Below are 26,606 nucleotides of genomic sequence, written 5' to 3' on the forward strand. Positions count from 1 at the left end.
AGTTCGGAGCAAATGGAAGAAATGTTCCTTAATCGCTTCTTCAGCACACGACGCTTTATTAACATGACTAAGTTGACACAAACCAACCATTTGGAAGATGAACCAATCATGGACCACATCAATCGATGGTGAGGATTAAGTCTAAATGTAAAGATCACTTGTCTGAAACTTCTGCGGTCAAGATGTGCACCCAAGGTATGCATTGGGATCTTGCTTACATCTTACAAGGAATTAAACCCAAAACATTCCAAGACTTGGCGATTTGATCTCATGATATGGAGTTTCCGATAGCCAATCGTGAAGATAAATTTGATTAGACGATCATCAACCTCCAAAAAGGGAAAAAAGATGCAAAAGCGGTCCTCAAAGCTCCTGGGCATGAGCCTAAATTGCATAACAAAAAAACAAAAAAAATCATCACCATGCAAATGGAACTACGTTTGGCTTGATCTAAAAAGTATATTTCAATTACTTATTGGTATGTAGGCATCTTGGATATGTAAAAAAATTTATTTAAGGGCAGCCATTAAAAAAATAATGATAAACTACAAGATGGGGGCAAATTTCAATTTGTTCTCACAAAGTCGAATGATGTCATTTATTTGAAAATTGGAGAAAGCTTTCTAGCATCAATACTTCACCAAATTTACTTGAAGATCAGGATAAAGCTGCAAGCATCATAGATTAAAAAATCAAGTTGAACATGGACATCGGAGAAAGCTAACAAGCACCAATCCACCAAAGTATTTGAATTTAGACCACGGGAAAGCTTCCAAGCACCGACGATCAACTCAAAGTGTTCAACATGGACATCGGAGAAAGTTACCCAACACCGGTCCACCAAAGTTCTTGAGTTTGGAGAAAGCTGCCAAGCACCGGAGATTAACTCAAAACTTTCAACACGAAGATTGGAGAAAGTTGTCAAGCACCAATACTTCACCAACAAATTTGAAGATTTAGAGAAAGCCACCAAAGCACCAGAGAACTCTGCCAAAAAAAAAAAGGTATATTAGAGAAAGCTTCTAAGCATCAATGGCCCACCATTCTTTTGTCAAGCACTAATGCTCCATCAAATTCTTCAAGGGATTTGAAGAAAGCTTCAAAGCGCCACATCAGAGAAACTCGAAATGTTAAACATGAACAGTTGAACACTGAAGAAGGCTTCTAGCAGCCTCTTGAGATCGATTTATAGAAAGCTTTGAGCACCAAATTGATAAGTGACATTTATGTCACATTTAGTGGTCATTTTAGAGTCTTTTCTAGTCTTTTTTCTAATAATTTATCTAATTTTGACCTTGTTTATCTTATTTTCTTAGTTTGTCTCTTAATTTTAGTTATTTGGTAATTTTTAGCTTATTTCATAATTTATTTTATATTTCTTAGAATTATGGTTTAATCTCTTAGTTTTATAGCTAATGAATAATTTTCTCACTTTTCTATTCTCATATTTTACTTTTATTTTGTTTGTAGTTTATGTTATTTCATTTTATTTTATTTAGTTATTCTCTTGATTTTATTATTTTAGTCTTTGTCTCGACTTCTCCCTTGTTTCATTAGCTTGTGTAGGTGCGCGTTGAAAGTTTGGGGATATATGTTTCAATGGTCTGATTTGCTGTCCCTGCTGCCACCTTAGCCTACACCACTCCCTCACCTATCCTCCACCACACCAAAACAGCAGCATCTCCACACCCAAAACTCCCCTACGCCACACCTAACTCCCCTGTTTGCCTTTTCTTTCCACCGCAACAACACCCAACAACGCCAACAACTTCCCAACTCCACCTCGCACCAGTCCACACACCACCTCTGTCAACATCGCCAGCCGCAAATTAATACCCGCAACCACCTGCGAGCACAGCCGCACCAACCACCGCAAGAAGTAGCGCAACAACAGCAGCTCCCTGCTCCCAATTCTGCTCTGACTTTGTTCATTTTTTATACTCGAGGCCGGAAGCTTGGAGCGGCCGCTCTGATGGGTTGCGCGGTCGCTCCTCTTGTCCATTAAAAGTCACGTGATTTTCTCGTGAATCCTTAAGCACCTTGAAATCAACGGCTGAGATCTCGATGAAGGTGATTGAATTGGTGATTGCGCTTGATGATGATGATGAAGCGAGTTGATGGTGATGATCAGAGCAGCCACGAAAGGAGAAGGAAGGGGTCTGATTGTTTGGGGAGTTAGTGGGTTTTGTTTTCTTATTATTTTTATTTTGTTTGATTTCCCTTTATATTTCTTTTTTCTTTCTTTCTTTATCTCCTTTATTTTTCTATTTTCTTTGGGTTAATACCCCTTTGGGTTAATACTTTCTCAACAACTTTTAATTCCCGATGAATTAGATTAGGCCTCTCTTTTATTTTTCTCTCTCTTAGTTTTAGGTTTAGTTTAGCTAAGGATTTTTATTTTTAGAGAGAGAAAATGAGGAAAAGTTTGAATCTTTTAGATAATTATTTAGTGACAAAATAATTTGAAGATTGAATCAACTATTAATGAGGATTTCTTACTTTCTTCCCTCTATTTATTGCCTCATTTATTGCTGCTTTTTATTGCTTTCTCTAATTGCTTTACTTAGATTAATTATTTTTGTTGTATTTTCTTAGATTAGTTTTGGTTTATTGGTATTATTTTGTGATTTAGTTTTTTCTCTTTATTTTGTATTTATTTTGTTAATTTAATTATGATTAAGTAGATTAATAGTTAGGGTTAGGGTTGATGGGTGATTAATGATGTAAAATGAATAATTATTGATGATTTAATTGAGATTGTTGATCAATTAAACTAACGATGATGGTTTTAATGCTCGATTTCTTTCTAGCCAATTGATTTCTTGACTTGATTGCTATTAAGCTAGTTGTGTGTAAGTGAGCTAGCTTAGTAGAAGAATTTTATCGCATAGTTGACCACGACCTTAATGGCGGGGTTGAGAAATTGACTATCTTGGGTGTGCGGGAGTGACCTAGGTTATTGGACATTTTCTCCATTCTATTGACTTGATCAATTAGAATATTGATGTTCGTTTGTTTGCGATTGATTACTGCTTATGTAATGGTGTATTTTGGTATTTCTTGGTCAATTGGATGTACTCATTGTGGTGTGCTTATTGCTTGCTTTCTTTTCGGCTAATTGAATGCATGATCTAATTGCTACTCTATTTGGTTGCTTGGAAAAGAGCTAATTAGGTAGACGTAAGCCTCCTTGAGTTGATCACGACCTTTGGCCGGGGTTGAGTGCTTGATTGTGTAGTGTGCTTGGGAGAGACCTAGATAGTTAGTAAACACCCCCTCTAATTGATTGAGAATGCCCATTTTCATTATTATGTTTCTGCTCATCTCGTTACTTCCCTTGATCCCCTTTCCCTAGTGCCTTTACTTCTTGTTTTAATTTCTTCTTTAGTGTTTTGTTTGCTAGTTTATAGGTTGTAGTTGTCTTTTATACCCAAAACCTAAAAATAATAGAACCCTCGATAAACGAATTTGACTTTAGCCAATTCTTTTCACTTACTTCCTTGTGGATACAATCCCTACTCCATTATACTACTCTTTAGTGTAAAGGTTAGGGTATAATTTGACTAGGTTCCTAGACCCACGACACCTAGGCACCCGATCACAAATCACCGTTGTCAATAGGGGCACTCATGGACCACAAGACGTTCTAATTGTCATATTTTCTTCTCTGCGATATTGCCTCCCACTCTATGTAGTCGAACCATTTCTTGATCAATATCAACAAGACAATGCCTAGGAACGAAGCAAACTCATCAAGGCTACGGTGGCAATGCACTTTATTATGCTGCATTACAATTGTTCCCTTCGAGTCGTTGAAAGTTGATCAAGTTTTCCAAGATAATGATTGCTTCACCTAGTACATATGATCTCATATTATGTATACAAAAATATAATATGAGATCATATGTACTAGGTGGGGGATGAATTTTACGGGGTTTTGTGGGGGAGGGAGGGGGTTGGTGTGGTTTAGGGGGAAAAGGGGCGACGTGTGACGGGGGAAGGGGGGGTCTGGGCACGGCCGGTGCCGAAGGAAAGGGAAGGGGGCTGCTGGTAGGGCGCCAGGAAGGAGAATAGGGTGGCAACAGTGGCTAGTAGGGGAGGTGGGTGGGGGTGGTTTTTTTTTTTAAAGAATAATAATAATAATAATAATAATAATAAGAAAATTCTCTCAAAAATTTTGCCGTTTATAGGCGATAAGGGTACGGTTTAGGTAATTTCATTTTCCGGTGGGTTTTCCGGCGTCAGAAAGCCCGGTGGAATCTCGGCGGCATCGTACGGTTCAGGCCAGTACAATTTCAGGCGACTTTCAGGCTCCTTTTCGGGCGCGTTTTTGGGTGCAATTACAGGCGATTTTCAGGCCGTTCTTCAGCGCGAATTGGGTTTGTTTTCAGGCTACGTTTCTGGTGTATTTCAGGCGTTTTCAGGCGACTTTCAGGCTCCTTTTTGGGCGCGATTTTGGGTGCAATTACAGGCGGTTTTCAGGCTGTTCTCCGGCGCGACTTGGGTTTGTTTTCAGGCAACGTTTCTGGTGTGTTTCAGGCGTGTTTTTTTGTCAGTATGTAGGGTGTTTGGCAGCAAATTATTGATCAGTTACGGGAAGGATTTTTGGTTTTTCTAGTGGTTTCAGCGATGATCAATCTTCGGTGATCATCTGTCGGTGTTCACTATTTCTGTCGGTGTTCAATTTCGGTGATCACTATATCTGTTGGTGATCATTATTTCAATCGGTGTTCAATTTCCAAGGTCTTCTACTGCAATTTTGGTGAGTAATTTTGGTGTGCAATTTTGGTGAGCATTTTTAGGTTCTCTTTTGGTGCAATTATGGTGTAGTGTTGTGGATTTGTGTTTGCAGCGTCTTCTTATACCTTCTATTTTTGGTGCAATTCTTGGTGGTTTTGTATAGGTTTTGTTGGTGTTTTAGGTGCTTTTGGCTGTGGTGGTGGTGAAGCTATGTCCGTGAGGTTTCATTATCCCTTTGTGGGTCTTAGTGGTTGTCAAGATGGGGGTGGAAATGGCTTTACTAGAGGTTCTTTGATCAAGCATCTTTGTACTGAGGCTGAAGTTACATTATCCCTTTGTGGGTCTTAGAGGTGCGCGGGATATCACACGGCATTCTCTTACTTCTAATTTGGCAATTTATACTGAGGCTGAAGTTACTTTTTCGCGTATGGGGATTGTGTTATGTGGGGTTTGTTACAAAACGCATACACATCGTACTAAGTGTCTTCATAGTCCGAGTGAGATTGTGTCACCCATGGATGAAGGAGATGGTATTGTTCGTTTTGTGCTTCATGGTTTCTCCAAGCCGCAAGCTCCCTCTTCTTCGGCTCAGCTTGGGCGCATAGGGGGTTTGGTGCAAGATCAACATTGTGTTATTGATGTGGCTCTTCTTGATTGTTTGTTCTCCAAGGGGTTTCGTACTGTGAAGTCTATACCTCCCAAGTGTCGTTTGGGGTTTTCTCGGGTTCTCAAAGGTGCCCTTGATAAGGTCATATCTAGGCCTGATGACATTTCTAGTTGGGTCTCTTTGTTGGTTTTACCTCTTTGCACCCTTAAAACCTTTCGCCCGCGGAGCAGGTTTGAGTTTAGGTCTTCAGCAAAACGTCGGCATTAAGAAGAGAGTATTTCTCGTGCTATTTATTCTTGGAGTGCGCCAGGTGGTAATTTGCAGCTTGTGAGGGATACTTTGGCAGAGGATTCTTCTACTTTATCAGTGGTTGGTGATGAGGACCTTGATTTGGAGGAGCGTAATATCAAGCAATGTCGTAGGAAGATTTGTGATGGCCATTACACTGCTGCAGTCCGAGTTCTTTCTTCTTCAGGCGTTGCTCCTTATAATGACGCCACTCTCGCGGATTTACAGTCTAAACACCCTACTTCTCCAGCTCCATCCTTTCCCGGCATACCCGTTGATGGCCTACATCTCATTACTACTTCTGCTGCTGTTTTGGATCGGATTAAGAGTTTTCCGCGTGGCACATCATGTGGTAGGGACGGTTTACGTTATCAGCACCTTATGGATTGCTTGAGTGGTGCTGCGGTGGCTGTATCAGATGAGTTAGTTGGCTCTATTACCGAGGTGGTTAATCTCTTTCTAGCTGGAAAGTGTCCTATGGAACTAGGAGAGCATGTTGCTAGTGCTCCTCTTACACCACTTGTCAAGCCTGGTGGTGGTATTCTTCTTATAGCTTTGGGTACTGTTTGGCGCCGTCTGGTTCCGAAGGTCGGTGCTGTTATGGTTGACTAGTCTTTAGGAAGTTACTTTGATGGTCTCCAATTTGGTGTTGGGGTTTCTTTGGGAGGTGAGACGATTCTTCATGCTGTGAATCGGTTGATTGAGGATCGTGGTTCCGATGTTGGCCTTTCCATGTTATTGGTGGATTTTCAAAATGCCTTCAATCTAGTTGATCGTGCGGCCATGTTACGTGAAGTTCGTCATCGTTGTTCGTGCCTTTCGCGATAGGTTGAGTTCTGCTACTCTAATCCAGCTAGATTTTATTACGGGGACCACACCTTATGGTCGTCTCAGGGGGTGCAGTAGGGTGATCCCCTTGGTCCTTTGCTTTTTTCTTTGGTTTTACAACCCCTGGTGTGTAAAATCAGAGACACTTTTGATGTATGTCTTCAGGTTTGGGATTTGGATGACAGCATTGTTATTGGTGACACGTTGGTGGTGGGGAAGGTTCTGCAGATGATTATGGATAAAGGGCCTTGTCTTGGGTTACATCTTAATGTGGAAAAAACTAAAGTTTTCTAGCCTTTAAAAGACCCTCGAAGCAGGCTTGTGGGTGTCTTTCCACCTAATATTGCTCGACCCTTGCGTGGTTTTAAGTTGCTTGGTGGTCCCGCTAGTTCTGATTCTGATTTTGGAGGTGAGCTTGTGCTGCAGAGGGTGACCAAAACCATTACGCTTATGGATAGGGTTGCTAAGCTTGATGATCCTCGGTGCGAGCTGTTGTTGCTTAGGGCTTGTACCAGAGTTTCTAAACTCTACTTTGCATTGCGTACTTGTCCTCCTAGTACTTTTGAGACGGCTCAGCGCACATTCGATGGGGCTCTTCGATCTTCCTTGGAGCGTATTGCTACTGCTTCAGGGCCTAGGTTTGGTGATTGGCAGTGGCGGCTTGCCACCTTGCCTTTTGCGTATGGCGGCGTTGGTGTTTATTCCGCAGGTGATGTCCGTCATTATGCTTTTCTTGCTTCGCGGTTACAGTCTGCTGGGTTGCAGACAAGCTTCTACGACATACTGGCATTGTTGGCCTTGGTCGAGCCGTTGAGCTTGTTCAATAGAACGGTGGAGTCTGACATTTTGAATACTCCTAGTGAGGTCGCTTCCCCTAAACTCATGAAGAAATTGGCAGATATATATTTCATAAGGGTTACCGCTTCTGTAGAATCCGCCTTTTCTTTAACTCCTCGACAATCTGCATTGTGAAAATTGCAGCTGGGAGATCACATCTCTTCTTGGCTTCGGGCGGTCCCTCTTTCTGGGTTGGGTCAGACGATGAACGCAAAGACCTACCGATGTGTGTTGTGTTACCAGCTGGGTGTTCCATTGTTCTCTATCTTGACGTCGTGCTCTGCTTGTTCTCGGGCTTTTACTGGGGATATTTTCGGTGATCACGCGGTGTCGTGTGCTGGTACTGTGGGTACTAAACATCGGCACATTGTTTTCCGGCATACCCTTGTTGATATTTGCTACAGATCTGGGATTTTAGCAAGAAAGAAGGTTGACATAGGGTTGTCTGGAGGACATGACGGGGCCCTCAGACCTGCAGATGTGTTACTTTATTCATGGGATCGTGGTCTCGATGTATGTGTGGACTTAACAAGGTCTTTTCCTCTAACACAAACAAGGTTATCTGACTTTGTTCCTGGATGGGTTGTGGCTGATGCGGCTCATCGGAAGCGGGTGAAGTATGAAGCTAGTTGTCGGCTGATTAGATATGGTTTCATTCCCTTCTCTTTTTCTTCGCTTGGGGAATTAGAGAAGGAGGCTGTTGCGTTGCTGAAGCGGGTTCAGAGGTTCTCGGCGACACAAGACATTGGGGCTCATGCTGCAGCTCATATCTTCACTAGGATAGGCTTTGCTATAGCTAGAGGAGTAGGGGCCCAGATTGTATCTGGGCTTCCCACTAATTTATTGTAGGTTGTATGACTTTGTTTGTTTTTGAGATATAATAATAATAATAATAATAATAATAATAATAATAATAATAATAATAATAATAATAATAACAATAATAATAATAATAATAATAATAATAATAATTGTATTATTCATAAATAATCAAAAGGTTGCCTTGTTTTTGGTGGATCGCTTAAAGATTATATTATTTTTGACATTTTTTCCTTTTAATAATTTTTTTTACCAATAAATATAATTAGTTTGCCAAACTCAGATTCATAATTTAATTTAGATTCTATATGCACATTTGTTAATGGCTATAACAATGGTTATTAAAACTATATCAACTATAATATAAATATATAAAATCTGTAATATACTGACTCACGGCTACTATACTAACTTTTTGTTTTAAGGATACTGTTAGTCGAGACGAACTTCTACAAGAGGGGGGTGAATTACTGAATTGTAGTGAGTTCCTAATGACTACTTTTGCGGAATTATAAAACAGAATATTAGAGGAACTTGCAATGCACACAGGATTTTAAGAGGAAACCTTTCAGGGCCCAACTGGAAGTAAAAGCTCGACTCTCCAAGGGATTTCAAACACCAAACCAATCCAATATAATAGGCCAAATACTCTTAGTTACAGCCTATTACAATCAGACCTTTCTCACAAGTTCCAGACTGAACTTGCTACGCAGTAGAACCCTATTTTATCCAACCTAAGTCCCAGACTTAGATACACTCAACACTCCCGGAGTACTCACAACTCATCAGCTTCAACCTTGAAGCCTACAAACTATATGCAATATGCTAATCACTCACCTCAAACCAAAACAATACAAACTCTTGACTCTAATATGTGATTGGAAAGCTACAAATGAAATCCGAAACTAATATGACAAAGCTTAGACTTGGAAAACTTACTCTTAACCACTCTTCAGATTTTTCACGCATAAACTCACAAGTTGTTTCAATTATGATCTCTCCTTTATATACAAGAAGTACTTGTATGTAAAGTAGGGTTTTACAAAGATAGAATATTAGAAAACTGCCGTTTTATAAAACCCTTGTGAAATTAATCTTTTGGAAAACCTTACAAAGATATAATTCAGAAAAGATTATTATTTTGCAAAACCAGATTTTATATGATAAAATCTCTCAAAGATCTTTTCCTAAAATAAAACTTATCTTTTATTAAACTTTCCATATTTAAAAGCTTGCCAAGCTTTTCCACGCATCTAATAGATTTCATGCATAAACTAACCAAACATATTTACAACAATCCTAGTAAAAGTAAACTTAACAAAAACCTCAATAATAAGACTTTTAGTTTACTGGTGGATTGTCTCTTTAATCACTAGTAGAAAAAATGAAATAGGCACCCCCCCTTTAGCACCGGTTCTTGAAAACCGGTGCCAAAAAAAATGGGCGGGATTGAAAAAATCAGTGTTGGCAGCGATTCCAACCAAAACTGGGGTCAATCATTTAATTAGCACCGGTTCAAACCGGTGCCCACTTATTAAAAAGTTATTAAAAAAAAAAACCGAGCTCCTGCTTTTCTTTCTTTCTTTCTTTCCCCCCGTTTTTTCCATCTTCTGTTTTCCCTCTAGTTCTCGCCTTCTATTCCACCACCTTGAATTTTCACCTTCTCCATTGAAGTGGTTTAAGAGCTTTCTCACTCCATTGAAGCAACACCTCCTTCTCTCTCCATATCTCTGGCCTCCATTGAACTCGTGCTCTATATTCTCCATTGAAGCCGATTCTGAGCTTTCTCACCTCCATTGAAGCAGCTTCAAGGTAATGTGGTCTTCTTAAACTACTGAATTGCTTCGCAATCTAGGGTTTGACGTTGATTTGGTTTTCAATTTCGTAATTTTAGGGTTCTGGTTTTAGGGTTCTAGTTTTATTCCTCACCTCCACTGAAGCAGCTTCGAGGTAATGTGGTCTTCTTAATCTACTGAATTTCTTCGCAATCTAGGGTTTGACGTTGATTTGGTTTTCAATTTCGTAATTTTAGGGTTATGGTTTTAGGGTTCTAGTTTTATTCCTCACCTCCACTGAAGCAGCTTTGAGGTAATGTGGTCTTCTTAATCTACTAAATTTCTTCGCAATCTAGGGTTTGTCGTTGATTTGGTTTTCAATTTCGTAATTTTAGGGTTCTGGTTTTATTTCTATTTTTTTTAATTTAGTTTCAATTTATTAACCATAAACCCTAAGTTTTTTAATTTTAATATTTTTTATTCTATCATTTGTAGGAATTGTAGATCTAGTTTGTTTACTCCTCAAGAAAGAGTTCAAATTCAAAGGTTAGTGGCTATTTTTCCAGTGCTCTTATAGTTTTATATATGTGTTAGTTATTAGTAGAAAAAATTGTACAAAATGATCTTATAGCTGGTTGTTTGATTGGATTTTGATATAAAATGTAGGAGGAAGCAAGAGCAGTAGGGCTGCTGAGAAGTGAGAAAATGGCAAATTTAGTTGGGTGTTGTTGTGAGGGTGATGAGAGATTGCTAGTTGCTGAGTTCATGCCCAATGAAACACTTTCTAAGCATCTCTTTCACTGTGAGTATCATCTAAATTCATAACTTTCTTGTTTAAGATTGAAATGTTTTGACCTTGACTATGCATTTGTTATTTTTCTATGAAAGGAACTTTGTATGTGTCGTGTTGAATTAGGCATTGCTTTTGTGTTTTCGATATGTAATAATCAATGAGGTATGATTATCATGGTACGTTGCTTGAAGATGCTAGAGTTTATGCCTATTATTAATTTTCGAGAAAGTATAATGTTTTCGACAAGGGGAAACAAGTTCTATCTAAATTGTTTGTGCCGAGTTAGCAACAGTCAATGTACAACCAGTGTATTCTTAATAAAGGGTTGCACCACATCAGTGGTGTAATCTTCTTAGGACTCTCAAATAGACAAGGAGAAGTTTGGGCAATGTCAATATAATCAAATATTTTTTAAGGTTTTTTTAATTGATTAAGATTGGTTTTGGTACGTTTGTGCACATCAGTTCTACAACGTTCATTATGAGACTTAAATGGTTAGGAAAGCTCTTTTGTAGATAGAGTTTCCATGTATAGTTGACTTTGATTCATGGGTGAAGTTGTTGTGTTGATGGTGCTATTGTATTTTGATTTAAGTTTCAAATCGTTTATTTACTTCAGAAGAAAATCAGCCTTTGAAATGGGATATGAGGTTAAGAGTGGCATTGTGTTTAGCACAAGCCTTGGAATATTATAGCAGTAAAGGAAGATCATTGTACCACGACCTTAATTCTTATAGAGTTCTATTTGACCAGGTACAATTGAACTTGTATTTTTGCTCTTGTCTCTATCCTTTTCTCCATATACTCTATGTCGTGACTCAGCTTTTAACAGGATGGTATCCCAGGCTCTCTTGCTTTGGCCTCATGAAAAACAGCCGAGATGGCAAAAGCTATAGTACAAATTTGGCTTTCACTCCTCATGAGTACATGAGGATAGGTACCTGGCCCTTTCTAAATGATTCATTTTGTCGTAAATATAGACTATGCTGAATGGTAAACATGACAATATTGACTTGTCCTAATCTCCTTGCTGATTGCATATTCAATGATGAAGGTCTATCTCTTATGTGTGCAGAGAACGTTATAAAGCTGTTGCAATGGAGCTGCTAATTTTGGAAAGCATGCTTTCTCTAGGAAGCTAATGCCCTGCTTTCTAATTGGCAGGTCAAATTTCTCCAGAGAGCATGATCTACAGTTTTGGCACCTTACTGCTTGACTTTCTAAGTGGGAAACATATACCGCCAAGCCATGTAAACTTCAAATTTTCATACAACTTTCAGTGTGTCATGTCATGTTTTACCCTCTTAATGCTTCATTAACCTCTATATTCAGTGTGCTACTCCGGTAACTACACTTGAACTAGAAAGAAACAAGCATCTAAGAATCCTTGAGAACTCATATATTAGTATCCAAATATCCTTGAGATTTTGTTTTTATTAGACACATCAAAATTCTTTAATGAAATAATTATAGGGCTAAATTGTAAGTCCTCTTATTGGAGCTGGCTTAGCTTTTTACATTCCCATGAATGATTTAAAGTTTGCAATACTTTAGAAATTGGATTTGGATATTAAGTTTTGTCAAACTATGAAACATGTTAAGTATCGTATCACACTCTCCACCCTTCCAATTACCCCTCTGTCCCAAAAAAGTATATATCTTGTAAACTCTTTAGCTTACTTTGGCTCTCTAATTGCCTTAGGTCTTGGCACACCAATCTAAATGGTTATCAGATGTTTTGGGAACACAATACAAAAGATTTTAACTTAGAATTCTCTTGATTTTCCCAGGCACTTGATCTCATACGTGGAAAAAACTTTTCGATGTTGATCGACTCTAATTTAGAGGGCCATTTTTCAAATGATGATGGAACTGAATTAGTACGATTAGCATCACGTTGCTTGCAGTATGAAGCTCGTGAAAGGCCTAATGCCAGATCTCTTGTGACTGCTCTTACTCCACTTCAGAAAGAAACTGAGGTGAGCCTAATTTTAATTCCTCTCTTGAGACATTTGTTTTTTTTTTATTTAATGCACTAGATAAATATCTTGGCCTTACCAGCCAAACACCTTGTTTGAGAGATTAATGCTTGAGAAGATACATCATCTTTAGCACAAAATGCCTTGCAAACAGCTTTAGCCTATCTGTCGCGTTCTCTACAAATAATTTGCTATTTTTTGTCACCTGTATTACATACATAAACACTTCTTTTAGTATAATTACCATATATACACAATTATATTACAAGGGATAAAAAAAACGGATTAAATTGCTACTACTATTGTTAGTATAATTAATTAGCAACAAGTATCATGAACTTCATCTGTAAAATAAGTAACTTTATGATGAATGAGTATAATTTACCTGGGTGGAAGCAAGGTGAGGGTAAGGAAGCAATAGATGCTTAGAAAGTGTTTCATTGGGCATGAACTCAGCAACTAGCAATCTCTCATCACCCTCACAACAACACCCAACTAAATTTGCCATTTTCTCACTTCTCAGTAGCCTTACTGCTCTTGCTTCCTCCTACATTTTATATCAAAATCCAATCAAACAACCAACTATACTAAATAACTAATAAATTCTTTTTTGTTGTTGTTGTTTTTTGACAAATCTAGCATACATTCTTGAAGAACCGTCTACAATATTATATACAACTCCCTTATGACAAATACCCGTATTCCATAACACCTGCCATTCTATTGCTAGTCGCATCACTTGCAACAAATTTCTTAGTCTGCTCCATAACCTTATGTGCTCCCCTTCATCCCTTTTTTTTTTTCTTTTTTTTTTGTGTACGTTTTGCCTTTAGCAAAACTGTTGAGTGCTTAAGCACAGCAAAGGAAGAGCAACAAATTCTGAAGATGAATTGGCTATAGTTTACTTGGTTGGACAATTTTTATTTACAGAATTGCTCTGCCGAAAAATTTAGGGATTATCATGGGTTTTGTAATCAGTTAAGCAATTATGGATTTGTCCCAGAAAGCTCTACTGCATCTTCTTGTTAGTACTATATTATAGTGCTTAATTGTTATCCTAATTCTGGAATCTTACATGTTTCTGATTTTAGAAATTATGTGAACAACTTGACCCTATGGCTCAAAGTTGTGGTTGTTGTGTCGTGTTTATATACAAGTATGATATTGGGGAATTACGAGTACACTTCTATTATTAATAAAACAAGGGGGTAGTTGCAGCAGGGAGGGGGGAGGTGCAGCAGGGGGCCGGGGCAAGTGGAGCAGGGATGTATTAATCATCGAATAAAGGGCCGTGAATCTATTGCTGATCATATGTATCGAATGGCGTTGATGGGTTTGATTGCTCGGGACATTCCGGGTGTGAACAGGGAGAGGTTGGATGTTAACAAATTATTCTTGTTTTGGACATATTGATATTTCCCTTGTTGATGAGCTGTATTATCATCTTTTGACAATGCTTTGCACAAATGTATCAAGATGGCAGTAGTTCATGATATTGCTGAAGGTATACTCTTTTTATTTTATTTTTACAATATCTTATATTCTCATGGTATTTTAAGTTGTTGATATTCTTTGTGACAAGAATCAGCTTGCCTATATTGTTTATTTCTTCACTGCATTAGGACATTAGAGCAATAACGAGCAAGACAGCCCAGCAAACAGGAGCACATCAGAGCGCCACCAGCACAGCACCACAGCAGCTCACCAGTACCGCAACACAGAGGACCACGCAGCAGAACCCAGCAAACACAGCAGCCTGACCAGCAAGCAACACAACACTACAGCAGAGCAGCAGCAGCAAACACCCAGCATAGCCTAACCAAAGCAGAACAGAAATACAGTAGCTCAAGAACTCAAACCAGTCACCCAGCCAGCCTAAACATAATAGAGACACAGCCACATAAGCAAACAGATGCCCAGCCAGCATGAACATGCAGAGGTACAGTAGCGCAGCATAACAGAAATAGCAGAGCAGTCTGAATTATTTAATTTTTTTTTGACGAAAATTGTAATATTACAGCCTTTTTTTAATGAAAATATGTAACTTTATATATATGTTAATGTTTCTATATCAATTTAAGTGAAAAAATGCAAAAAAAAAATATTTTTATTTTTTTGGGGTATTTTTGGCACCGGTTTGGACTAGAACCGGTGCCAAAATTTTTTGTAAATTTTTTTTTTTTGAGACTTTTGGCACCGGTTCAAAGCAAGAGCCGGTGCCTAAAGTGGGATTTTTTGCACCCGTTCTTGCTTTGAACCGGTGCAATAGTATTGAAAATAATAAAAAAAAAAATCGCGCCATGGTAGTTAGCACCGGTTAACCGGTGCCAAATCATGTAGTTAGCATCGGTTAACCGGTGCTAAATGCTTTAGTTGGCACCGGTTTTGAACCGCTGCCAAATTTTCATAGATTTGGCATCCCTCAAATACCGAACGGTTCAAAACCGGTGCCAAAGGGGTGGTTTGAACCGGTGCCTTTTTATCTTTTTCGTCTAGTGAATTGTTTTATTGTATGGATACTTGGGCTCTACGCAGACTGGGACTGAGTTCCTGCTGTCTTCAACTTTCCAGGTCCTTACTGGAACTCCACAAACCAAGTTCCAATAGAACTTGTTGTCTTCAATGCAGTCCAAGCTAGTCTTCTTAGCTTGCTATCAAGCTCCTGTTAGGGAACTTCTTCTTCGTGTTCCTGTTAGGGACCACTGCTAGTTCCAATGAGGAACTCTTCTTCTATTCTCTTCATCTTTCCTTAAATTCTCCTTGGATCTTCATAGGCAGGCTACTCTTCGACTTCCAAAGTCAACTTCACCTGTTCTAATTAAATACTAAGAGAAAACGCATTAGTTGAAGTTTGCTTTTACTCATCGTCATCAAAACTCTTAAGCTTTAACAATTTTCCCCTTTTTGATGATGACAAACTTAGCAAACTTCGAGCAGGAAAGTTAAATAGAACAGAAGGATGTATTTTTGTATTTTTGATTTTTTAACAAGAAAATAAAACACACATAAACTAAAAGCAAAAATAAACAGAACAAAAACTTAAACACACACAAACTAAGCTATTATATACACCATCAAAGAAATCTTTGATACTTTATCTACTATAACCTAGAACAACTACACTTCCAAGTTTGCTTCCTCTTTTCCACCCTTTGGCATTATAAAAAAGTCTTGCAATTTCAGTTGTTAGACATCTAAACACAACCCCACAAGCAATTCATCGAGTGTGGGAAATTGAAGGCAGCGTTGACTAGCTCCCTTTAGCTAGAACCTTCACACAATCCTGCATATACTTTCACACTATACAATGCACACATATAAGCATAGTTCCAGAATAGCATAAAAACCAAAAGATCATCTTATTTTAACACATACATACCAAAATTTTCAAAATACCAAAAACAGAATTAAAATTGTTCATGACAAAAATAGTTAAAGAAGAAAATGGCTAAGGCTAGGCTAGGGAAAGGATGCAAGAGGTGAGTTGGTTTAGGATTCGAGATTGGCAAGAATCTTCTTGTTGTCCTCTTTGTATGCTTCAATGCTAGTATATAGCTTTGCTTTCAGACTCTTGATAGTCTTCTGCAACTCAACTTGTTATCCCTTAAGACTTTTCTCAAGACCCTACACACTCTTCTCCAGCTTCTTAACTTTCCATGTGGCTTCTTTAAGCTGCTTCTCTACAAGTTCAGCCCTGTCAGAAAGTTCAGCAATCTACCCTGCCATAACTTTTTCATCCTCATCAAGTTCTAGAGATTCCTGCATGCTGGTTTGAGTAAAGGAACTAGCTGTCAGCCTCCTGTTCTTCCTCACAGGCTCACAAGATGTTGCTCCCTATCTCTTCTTCCCACTAGCTGTAGTTTTATTTTCCTCAACCTTTTAAATCTTCCCATTCACAACAACTAGACTTATCCCCTACAGAGTCTCCTCATTGATGGCATTCTCTGCTTTGTCCTTCAATCCCCCATACACTCCCTTAAGCTTCACACCAAGACTCTAAAATACAGTTGACATTAAAGCCCTATATATAGCCCACTTTATTCTTATTAGGAACACAGTGTGCTAAGTGCTGATACATTAGGGATGGAAAATTGATTTTTATCTTTTTCACTAAGCAGAAAATCATAGTCATATCCTACAAACATTCTTCATTTTTCTTTTGATTTATAGTCAGGATAGTATTTTTATCGAAATAAAACAACAATTTGTTCATAAGGCTCAACTTATTATGATTCATGATGTTAACACCCCTTTTGCCTCCCAGAAACTCAATAATGTCACCACCTAAATAATTCCCCACTTTTACAGCAGACTTCCCTTTGATATAAGCATCATAACCCTCAGTAGGAACTTTCAGAATAGTTCCTAATCGCTTAACATCAAACTCAATTGCAATTTTATTTATTTTACTCGAAACTATCCCTTCTTTCACTTTAAAATTTACACAGAACTCATTCATAGCTAATGGATACATGATATTGTATGAAGACTTAGATAGTATATGTTCCCAACCTTGAAATTGCAGTAAATCAAGAAATTCTATAAACCTAGCTTTCCTACACTAAGTTAAATCAAGCCTATGACCAACAACATACCTTCCAGCACTCTTTTCCAAGTCATCCTGATCATCATCCTCTTCCATAGGGATGTCCTCTGTCTTCAATTGCAATTTCCCCTCAGTAAATTCCTCTACCTCCTTGATGTGCTCCTCCAGAGATTTTTCTTTCGCTTTTTTCTCTTTCCACGCTTGCAACTTCTTCATTACATCAGACGAAGAGGATTCTTTAGCACCTCCAAAAATTTTCTCCTTTTCCTTAAGGTTTTTCTTTGTGGTTGAAGTAGTCGGTGTATTTGCTTCAGGAATTTCTTCGCCCTTATATGGAGATTCGTACATCACCATAGCAAGAGGTGATGTCTCTTCTGGTTCGAAATGTTGTGGGAATGGGATTTTTTTCAGTAGAGTTTTTGGAAGTTTCAATTTCCATGTTTGAAGGTTTAAGGGTTTTGGAGAGTTTGATGGTTTTTTCTGGAGTGGGTTTTGTGATTTGACAGTGAAGTGAGAAGGTGGGTTAAAGATGCTTTTATAATAAATGAAGCGATGTAAGGATATGAATGGGTTACTGTTCAGTCATTTAACTAAACCACTTTAACTTATTTTCCAATATTAACTAGGATGAATTTTTTAACAAAATCTTTTCTTTCCAAATCCAATTAATTTCCAAAAGTAAGATTCTCCAAATTCAGATGTAATTAGAACACGCTATATACACGCATACAATGTACAATACTAATCATACACGCATTCAAGTATTAGTGAACTAACCTTTAGAAATTCACCAACGGTGACACTTCAACTATGTTTAGCACACCAAGGTTGTGCTAGATGTCCTTTTTCCTCGTTTCGCATTATTTCCAAATATGCCATATCTTGGAACTTTAGAAGCAATCAAGTCAGCTTAATCATCCCAAGTTCCAATCTCAATTTTTCAAATCTTTCTCTGTTTAAGGGCTTGGTTAGAATATTTGCAATTTGACTCTTGGTTTGACAAAATTCTAACTTAATATTCCCTTGTTCCACATTATCCTTTAGGAAGTGATGCATAATGTGGATATGCTTGACCTTTAAGTGTTGAACTGGATCTTTAGAAATACATATAGCACTGGTATTATCACAGTAAATAGGAACACACTAAAAAATAATACCAAAATCTCTAACTTGGTGCTTTATCCATAAAATTTGAGAACAACATGCTGCTGCAACTACATATTCAGCTTTAGCTATAGATAATGCAACCGTGTTTTGTTTCTTGGAACCCAAAGATACCAAACACGGTCCTAAAACCTGTTCCATACCTAAAGTGCTTTTTTTATTAACCAAATCACCTGCATAGTCAACATCAGTATAACCAATTAAATCAAATGAGTCAATTTTAGGATAGAAGAGTCCTAAATCATCAGTTCCTTTCAAATAACGAAGAATTTTTTTCTCAGCTATTAGAAGATGACTTACAAATGTGAGATTGGCTCGTAATAAACAAAAGGTGGGATTGTTATTGTTAGACCACGCAAAGGTGAGATTATTTATTTTCATTTTTCCTTTGTTTTTTATGTTTTTATTTTTTTTTAATTTTGAACCAATCACGTGTTGAGACGTGGCTATTTAAAAAAAAAAAAAACTTTCAGCAGGTTACCAGTCATTGGGACCATTGGAGGCAAACACATAGCATAGTTGGGATTAATAAACCTTAGTTGGGATTATTAAAAGTAAATCGCCCATAGTTGGAATTATTAAAGTGTATTTTTCCTTTGAAATATGACGTGGTTGAATATATATATATATATATATATATATATATATGTATGTATATAAAGTGGCACATGGCGGTATGACACTCCTTGCCTTAGAGTTTTAATAATAATAATAATAATAATAATAATAATATTGATGAGGTGGAGGAAGGAGATAATGGGAAATGATGTGGAAGAAAGAGAATATGATGTGTCAAAATAAAGGAGATTAAGAGAGAGAGTAAAAGAGAGGATATAAGTATCCTCTTCAATAATCTTGTTCATAGAGCAACTCCAATGGCAAGCTAATTGTCAAATTAGCTTGCCATGCCACATAAGTTTTTAACCTAATTGTCATTTTAGCTCCAATGGTTAGCTAATAGCTTACTATTTAAATGGACCACACCTCCTTAATTTACATTGATAAATTCATTTTATTTATTCTAATTTGTTTTATTTTAGCAAGTTTTTTTCCAAGCGCTTGGTCAAGCTAATTGCATTTTCTAGCTCCAATGGTTAAGCTAGTAGCTAGAAATTATTTAATACTGCAAGCAAGTCCCTAGCTACAACCATTAGAGTTGCTTTAACAACCTTTCTTTTTCATTCATCTGCAACAATGTTACTCTCTCCATTTTCATCACTTCAAAACATAGTTGAGAGATCTCGTTGAACTTGGTTCACATTTAATATGTAATTTTTAACAATTGTTTATAATATATAATTTAAGATAGAAAAATTTGATTCTAATAATCTAACCTTTGCACGGTCTTATTTTTATTAATCCGACCTTTCGATAATTTCACAATAATCCAAGCTTTAGGGGGTATTCTATTCTATTTAGACAAAGTAACCTGCAACCTGTTCTTCAAGTAATTTTTTTTTTTTTATTTTCAATGTTTTTAAAAAAAAAAGATATATATATATATATATATATATATATATAAAAAAAAAAAAAAAAAAAAAGAGGAACACAACCAGCCACCATCTTCCTCCCTCCCTTCCTTGGCCACCATCCCCTGCCACCCCCTCCTTGGCCCACGCCTCCCATCTCCCGCTGCCGCACCCAATAAAACACCACACCGCACCAAGACCAACACAACCATCACCAAACACGCACAACAGCAGCCCGTCGTCCTTGTCGCCACCTCCCTTCCCTCTCCCCAGTCGCCACCCAACACCTCGAACCAGCCGTCATAATCCTCGTCCGCCCCAGCCGTCATAATCCAATTCAAATGAGATGCTTGTTTCAGGGGGTGGTGGGTTTCGAGATGCCTGTTTCAGGAGGTGCTAGTTTCAGAGGTGGGGGTTTCAGAGTTGTCAATTGCAAGGGTGGGGGTTGCGAGTGAGTTTCGGGCAGCGGTTACAAGGGGAGAGGGGAGGGTGACCGAAAAGGGGGAGGAAGGAGGAGGGGGATGGGTGGTCGAAAAAGGGAGGGGAAGGGGAAGGAGGGGCTGCCGGCAATTGGAGATTGAGGAGAAGGGAGCTGCCATAAATTGGAGGTGGAGGGGAAGGAGACTGCAGGAAAATGGAGGTGGACCGTGGAGGGGAAGGAGGCTTCCATTAATGGAGGTGGAGGGTAAGGGGTTCCATTAATGGAGTTAGAGAGGAAGGAGGAAATTCATAAAAAAAAAAAAAAAAAAATGTAATTAAAAAAATATATTCAAACGAACGAAAACGCGACATGTGGTAGGTGACCTGATGTTGTAGGTTAAGTGACCTGCTTGGCCTAATAATATAGAAAACACCCTATAAAACTTGAATTATTATGGAATAATGAAAAGGTTAGCTTATTAAAAATAAATCGCTCAAAGGTTGAATTATTTAAATCAAATTTTCCTTTAAGATATGTTAATTAATATATGTATTAAAATTTTGCCAATAAACACCGCCCTAACAAAAAATTAACCATCATAAACATATTTTAACCACACTCACTCCCTCTTCTCTTTCTTAAAAACTATTCTCTCTCTTAATCACCACAACCACCATCACCACCTCTTCCATTTTACTACCCACACCACCTCCTACTTTTTTTTTCTTTTTTTTTTTTTGAAACGAAGCCCCAACGGGGAAAACTTACTCATTAATTAAAAGCAAATCGTTTGAAACCAATTTACAAACATTAGAAGGAAAGAGCTCCTGCCAAAAAGCTTTACCAACTACCCAAGGAAGCACATGAGCAAGCTCATGAGCCACCTTATTACCCCCTTGCGAACCCAGCTCCAAGAAATTAAGGAAAAAGATTCAGCTAAGTGAAAAATATCCTCCAACAGAACATGATAGCTGCTGCACCCAACTGCATGGTTCTTCAAATCTTTAATTACAATTTCATTAACATTTTCAACCTGCACGGCAGAAAATCCTAGCTCCCTCGCAAGCTCTAATCCAGACAAAATCGCCTTCGCTTCTGCACACTTTGGATCCCAGCCACCTCCTACTAGATCTACACAATTTCGCGCAGAAATGCAAAGAGACAAAAGGAAGGTCGTCGTCGATGGAGTTGCCGGAGACAAGGTTCTTTTTATTCAATTTTCTAGAATGGGCTAAAACATCAAGGCGAAAACGCCTAGTTATTTCGAACCACCGTTTAGGTGTTCAATATTTCTGGGTGGTTGGGGTGAAACGCCAGAAATTTCGAACACCTAGGTGGTGATTCGAAAAAGCTAGGCGTTTCAGCCTAGATCTGTTGAAAAAATTATGTCGTTTAAGTTAAAACTAATTCAAAAATATCAAAAGGCACGATTAATCCCCCAAACCTGTTGTCTTTGGTCCTTAAAAGTACCTAATGGTCTGTATATGATTTCTGCAGGCGAGTTCGACGGGAAATTCCAAACTCCTAACCCTGATAAGTTTCACGTGGCAATATGAAGATAAAAAGAACTTTTGTATTATAAAATGATAAAAATAAAAATAAAAATAACTTCTCATAACATTTTTCTACCTTGGGTATGTCAGACGATATTCCTGGTTTTGTTGTTGAGCAATTCAATCTCCTGGTTATTAGCTGAGGTGCTATGTTAATTACTTGACTAGGATTTTCGGAAACCAACTTTAAGTTGAATTTTTTTTTTTTTTATATTAAGGATGTTTAGGGTAAAAATTACCCTAGACACGTGGCCCAATGAGGGTCTGACACGTGTCGCCCTCCTATAGCACCATGGGCATCCAACCAATGGATGCCACGTGGCATCGTACCCCCAATGGGGGAGCAGATCCTCATCTGCTATAAATAGAGGAACCATCCTCATTTATTGACATTCATAAATACGTACACAAAACCCGAGCAATATTAATTGCGGAATCTCTCTGAATCAGGGGGAAATACCCATTTACTTTCCGCACGTTTACCTATCCGTAAATCATACAAACTTGATCGTCGGAGGCGGAACTCCACCCGACCGGAGTTTCGTGGTTTTGTAGGTACGGAAGTCAGGCGCGCATACTCTGTATTGTAACTCTCCCGAGGGACCAAAAACACCCGAAACATTTGGCGCCGTCTGTGGGGAGAGTACTACCGAGATGGCATCTAATGTTGTACCGAATGCAGAGGGCAGTCGGCCTACGGCTGACCCTGAGGTCCATACGGACCATGAAAGTGGAAGTGGTGACGACTACAATGTCGAAACCTATATGGCCCCAGACGGGTCATTCCGCTCTAGGCGCACCCGTTCCAGAGAAAAGAAGGAACGAGGCCAAGACAAAGCTTGTCCCAACAACCCAGGCGGCAAGCATCCTGGACAACCCCAGGCGGCGGAAAGTGCTGCTCCCATCACTAGAGACGAACTCATGAATCTCATGACTAGTTTCAAGGGGGAAATCAAAGACATAATAAAAAAGTCAGCTGGCTCAAGCCAGGGTCAGTCGGTAAAGAAGCCTTCTCCCTCCGGGAACGGGTGCCTACTTCACACCCCAAACCTAAAGGGACAGATATGCCCCTAATCGATCTCTCGAAAATTCGTTTCCCTGAATTAGGGCAACGGAAGGCCATCCGGCATACACAGCTGGATGGGTCAAAAAAAGACTTTCTCTGACGCCCGGTTGTTTATCCAGGAGAAGAGAAGTCAGAGTATGTCGCAGTCGGCCTCAACGTCGACCTACTCGGACAGTTTCCGAAACGCTTCAATGAAGCACTCGAAGACACAGCAAGGGAGTCAGTCGCGTGGCGTGTCCGCACGTACTGGCCCTCACGTGATCCAGCAAGCTCCGTATGTGCCCCAACAGCAATGCGGCCCATATGGATCTCCATTCATGCAGTCGGTCCCCTTTGGGGGTCAGGCGGCATATCAGGTCCAGCCTATGGACTGGCAACTCCGGCTGCTAAACCTAGGGGATCAGCCTTCGACTTTCTCCCGGGAAATAACCGAGGCGACACAGCCGGACAAAGTTAAAAATGTGTTGGTTGGTGCCTACGACGGTACCACCAACCCGGAAGACCACCTAATGGCATACACCAACCTCATGTACTTACAGGGGTTGGATGACGCCGCTTGGTGCAGATGCTTCCCGGCTACCTTGAAGGGCATAGCCCAACGATGGTTCGGCAACTTTCCGGCTGGGTGCATCAACAACTTCAAGACGCTTGCATACCTGTTTGCGTCCAACTTTTCCATGAATATCCCTGCTAAAAAGACAAGTCTCGACCTAGGGGCAATCCAGCAGGGTGACAAGGAGGGGCTTCGGTCCTATGTCAGACGGTTTAACCTGATGAGAATTCAAATTCAGGGGCTGTCTGACGAAGTTGCATATACAGACTTCTTCAAGGGTTTGAAGGATGGGTCAACTTTCAAATTTTATCTTGTCAGAAAGAGGGTGACTCCCCTTCAAGAGGCGCTGATGGAGGCGGAGGCCTACATACAAGCAACTGAGCTCTGCGCCACCAATCATCCGTCGGAACCCAAGCGGTCTGACAGGAGAGACAGCCGGCCTACCCAGCCGGCCAAAAAAGAAGAAAAGAAAAGAAAAGAAGTCTGGGCAGCTGACCGCCCAGGTCAGCAGTCCCAAAAGAAGAGGAAATTCGAACCGTACGTCCCCAAGTAAGAGTTCAAAAAAGACTGCTCCTCCATCCTCGTGGAGATAAAGGACCGATTGACAATCGAAAAAACCGGCTGCAATGAAAAGCTCTGTCAAGAACAGAGACAGAAAACAAGTATTGCCAGTTCCATGAGGACGTTGGCCATGACACCAATGGTTGCTATAGCCTCAAGCGGCTATTGAACCGTCTGGCTGATGAGGGGGCTCTAGAGTCCTATTTGGTGAAGTCCAAGGGCAACCCCAAACCAAGTGGGGGACAACCGTCTAAGAAACCGGCTGCTAGCTCTGAAACGGATGAAGAGCACATCTTCACCATAGCAGGCGGCTTCGCAAGCGGAGGTCCCTCCATCCGGGGTGCCAAGGACAACATCCGGAAATTATCCAACCCAGAAGATGAGGGCCAGGCGTCACAAGACACCTTCCCTCAGGTCTTCATCTCTGAGAAGGATAGGGGCATGGTTAGGCGACCTCACGATGACCCCATTTTCATCGAATGCAAAGTTGCCAATCAACGAGTTGGCCGAATCCTAATCGATATCGGAAGCTCATCTGAACTAACCAGCTACCAGTGCTTGACAAAGCTCAAGTACAAGCCTAGCAGTATGCACAAGGCTCCTCACCCCCTAGTCGGCTTTAAGGGAGGAGTAGTGCATCCGGTGGGTAGGATTGACCTACCCATCCGGCTAGGGAACAAGGGGGAAGGACGGCACATGGTCGTCAAGTTTTTGGTGGTCTAGGAATTAACCGCCTACAACCTTATTATGGGCCGTCCTACCCTCCACGAGTCCAAGGCAGTCATCATCCCCTTTCTTATGTTGATCAAGTTTGAGATGGATGATGGATCAGTGGGTGCCCTGAACGGGGATCTAAAGACGGCAAGGGAGTGCTACCTCTCTGACGTCAGGCCAACTTCTACTGCAGCCGGTCATAACGAGGAACCTGCTGACCTCGAAGAAGAAGTCGTGCCTGCCCCCAAGGCAGCCGACAAAAAGCAAAAGGCGGACCAATTGGCCCCCGCCAGAAAAACAAAATAGCAATCACTAGCCGGGGAAAGGCCGGATGACTCTCGACCACAGCCGGCTGGTGAGAGCATTGATATCATCCTGGACGACAGCCGCCCTAATAGAACAGTCAAGGTTGGGACGGTCGCTTTTGAAAAGTTGGGGGCAGACTTGCTCCAACTTCTGAAAGAGTTCAAAGACATTTTTGCCTTTGAAGTGGAAGAGATGACAGGCGTCAGCCCGGATCTAGCCGTCCACAAGTTAGCCGTTGACCCCAAAATGAAGCCGATTAGGCAAAAGAAGAGGGATCATGGTGAGGAAAGATCTCAGGCGGCATCCGCCGAGGTCAAAAAGCTCCTCGATGCTGGGTTCATTCAGCAATGCTATTACCCGGATAGGGTAGCAAATGTTATTCTTGTCAAAAAGTCGAATGGGACCAGGTGGATGTGTGTAGATTACACAGATCTGAACAAGGCATGTCCGAAGGATAGTTGTCCCCTTCCAAAGATCGACAGCCTAGTTGACTCTACAGCTGGCCATGCCTTGATGAGTTTTATGGACGCCTACTCAGGCTTCCATCAGATACCCCTATGGAAGAAGGATCAGGGGTTATACTGCTACACGGTGATGCCGTTTGGGTTAAAAAATGCGCCTGCTACCTTCCAACGAATGATGAATACGGTTTTCATCAACCAAATCAAAAGGAACGTAGAGGCGTATATTGATGACATGATAGCCAAATCCAAGCTTCAGGCGGATCACCTAGCCGACCTCCGAGAAACCTTCGCCATCCTCAGGCGGCATAAGGTCATGCTTAATCCCAAGAAGTGTGTCATTGGTGTTGAGTCTGGGAAATTTCTCGGATTTCTGATTGATCAAAGAGGCATAGAGGCCAATCCGGAAAAGGTGCAGGCGGTGATTGACATGAAGTCACCCCGCACCGTCAAGGAGGCCCAGAAGCTAACTGGTTGCCTGGTGGCATTACGAAGATTCATCAGCCGGTCAGGTGATAAGTGCCTTTACTTCTTCCAAGCAATCAGGAAAAGGTCTAGATTTGAATGGGGAGAAGAAGCTGAGGCGGCGTTTCAGAGGCTAAAGCAACACTTGCATTCTTTGCCAAGGTTAGTGAGCCCCCTGCCTAAGGAGGTTCTCTACATGTACCTAGCCGTCTCAGATCACTCCCTTAGTGTTGTTCTCCTTGCTGAGAGAGACGAAAAACAGCTCTCGGTGTATTTCATCAGCCATATACTCAGAAATGCGGAACTTCGGTACCCACTGATTGAGAAATTTGGGCTGGCTCTTTACAAAGCAGTCAAGCGGTTGAAGCCCTACTTCTTGGCCCATCCGGTGACTGTCTATACTGATCAGCCACACAAGCGTCCAATGACTACTATAAAGTCATCCGGTAGAATGATTAAGTGGGTTGTTGAAATGCAAAGCCTGGAGATAACTTTCGAACCTAGGCGGGCAGTGAAAGGTCAGGCGTTTGCCGAATTCATTGTGGAAATGACTAGGCCGGAACAGCCGGAGAATACCGATCAGGTTTGGAAGTTGTTCGTAGACGGAAGTTCTACCTTGAACGGCTGTGGTGCAAGCGTAATTTGCAAGTCTCTGGAAGAGG

At 40.2% G+C, this 26,606-nt stretch overlaps 1 pseudogene; it reads left to right on the top strand.

The window, feature by feature from the left end:
• Positions 1–10,427: 10,427 nt before the first annotated feature.
• LOC110704546 lies at positions 10,428–21,206 on the top strand (annotated as a pseudogene).
• The last annotated feature ends 5,400 nt before the right edge of the window (positions 21,207–26,606 follow it).

This window comes from Chenopodium quinoa, unplaced genomic scaffold, assembly GCF_001683475.1.
Source record: "Chenopodium quinoa cultivar QQ74 unplaced genomic scaffold, ASM168347v1, whole genome shotgun sequence".
Classification (NCBI taxonomy): Eukaryota; Viridiplantae; Streptophyta; class Magnoliopsida; order Caryophyllales; family Amaranthaceae; genus Chenopodium; species Chenopodium quinoa.